Source organism: Montipora capricornis, chromosome 13, assembly GCF_036669925.1.
Source record: "Montipora capricornis isolate CH-2021 chromosome 13, ASM3666992v2, whole genome shotgun sequence".
Classification (NCBI taxonomy): domain Eukaryota; kingdom Metazoa; phylum Cnidaria; class Anthozoa; order Scleractinia; family Acroporidae; genus Montipora; species Montipora capricornis.
The window spans coordinates 42,948,720-42,951,219 of NC_090895.1; positions in this window are offsets into that span (position 1 = coordinate 42,948,720).

The window sequence follows — 2,500 nt, forward strand, 5'->3', positions numbered from 1 at the left end:
GGGCAGCTGTGAGAGGGGACATCATAACAGAAATCTGCAAGTGGGCATGTATTAAGGTGGTAATTTAAACTTTTATTTTCTTTGAAGGTCAAGCTCTAAAACAGCATCAACTGCAACTGTTTAAATTAGATGTGCTAACAAAAACATTCTCATTAATACATCTTACAGTACATGTTATAAAATCCTCCATTTCTTTAATGAAGACATTTGGATATAAGCAAATTGAAACATATCGATTGTAAACAAAGGCTGCAAAATGAGTCGATGTCTACTGATCCATTGTCTATCCAGAACTGTGTATTGTTAACCATGTAATGAGCAATATATACATACTCACGTGATGTTCTCTAGAAGAGAATCACTTGTTTGTAATAAGCATCTTTGTTCGGGACCTTCATCGCTCGCCAAACTTTTTTGTCGCTTCTCTGTAGGCACGAAATACTCATTGATTTTCTTCGGTTGTTCATTGGCCTTCGGCGGATTACAATAACTATTATGAACTCGCCGGAAGTATTTCAAATGACCTGCGGCAGTTCTTTTACATTTGTCCAATTTCGGAGATTTCCCACAGTGTAGGCACTCAATTCTTTTTTCTATCTTTCGAAAGCCTCGTGTCGTTTCTCTGTAACAGCAATTCTCTAAACCTTTGACCCGTTTTTGGCAAATTTTCTTGTTTGTCACTCTCGGGTCAGTTGATTTATTTCCGATATTTTCCTGTGGCAGTTGATTTCCTGATAAGGTACATGACTGAGGGGCTTCCGTTTAGGGCACCCTTGGCGATTTCTGTTTAAACACGATATCAGTTTACTGGCCGAGTTACAGAGCCTTTTTGAAACATGACTTGGCGTTGAGTCACCTCGACAGACAATGAAGTGCACGATGCCTTCAGTAATATTTCCAATTGTTCTTTAGTTCTAAGCACAAAGTGGGCTTTTCGTGAGGTTCCTCCTTCAATGAAATCAATGTAAAACACTTCCAGGACAAAATCTGCAAATCCTCTGCGTCTACTTTATTTATTTATGCCACACATTCTACGAATATTTTTCTCCACCTGGGTTACTGAACAATCCAACAGTTCTCGGTGTTAATAACAACATTTTGACCCGAAATATACTTGATTTCCACAACAAGGCGGTGCGAGTTCTGGAAGACGAGCTATCTGCTCCCGCCATGTTGCTTTCAGACAACCGGATACGCATGCTCATTGAGAGTTTGGCTTGGTTGCACCGCTGTGCACAATCTGCGGTTTGTCTTCCTTCCCGAAGTGCGACAAGATCTGACTACGAGGGTCTACGACATTACTCAAACATCGTTGACCGCAAGGCGAGGGCAAGATATGGGCACTTAAATATTAAATAACGTTTTCTGATTTTGCCAAACTAAGAAAATTAGTTAATCATAGACTCGACAAGGCTCGATTTACCAGCCGTTTTGTGCGCCCGCGTTCCTCAGCGCACACCACGGCTGGATCATTGGTCCAGCCACTATTGTATTTTCCACCAATCAGAAAGTTGCCTGCGTGCCACGAACAAGCGAGGGTGACCAGTGATCCAGCCGTTCGTTGGGAGGAGGATGTCAACCGCAATCACAAAACGACTGGAAATCGATACTGAACACGCTTAAAGACATTTATCCTATTCCCATCTCAGTCCTTTTTTTCCCAATTCCCAGTGAGCAAATCCCAATCCCAGTGACTCAATCCATTTTCTCAGGGCAAAAGCAGGCCAATTCCAGTTTCATTTTACCCCTTCAGGACCCTCTATGACATTTCAGCTGATCAAAAGGCAAACAATTATTGAATTCTGAGACCTTTTTTAAAAATTTTTTCTGCGTGTCTGGCTTCTGATATGAAGGCTATATTAATGGCAGTGATCAAGACCTGTGAAAATTATCGTTTTGATTTTGAGTCAGTTGAGCCGTTGCGAGTACAACTGTCCGTGAAAGAGAAATGTTTGTTTAAACATTTTGGACCATTACCATAACCTCATCGTATTCTCTTCGATCCTCCTACAAATGAGCACTGAACAGTGACAGACCATTGCATTGTCGACAGAATGTGAAAATTTCAGCCAGCGATAAACCAGATAATCTTCGTTCAATTTTGATTTAAGAATTTAAAATTTAAAATTTAGGAACCGAGAACGTGAGGGGTCCGGTAACCCCTAAGTTGCCGGCTAATGATTTGCCAGTTCTTGATGTATAAGTTGTCGATGAGCTGGCGTCTTATCTTAATTGAGATTTTTGATTCAAGACCGTTTCTACTCTTGCATTTAGAAAAAATAGAATTGAGGAATTTTTGCATCATAAATATATTAAATGTTGTTTTGCAATTAGCAATAATAATAACAACACACGATTTACAAATATAACTGTTATGTATTGAGGGGAACAACAGCAAGAGGCAAAGGATGTAGAAAACGCCCGGGGGAGGAGGGGGTTACTTAGGTCAATTTTTGCTGGGTATCTGCCGCTGTCCGCTAAGAACCCCTACCCCTGTACG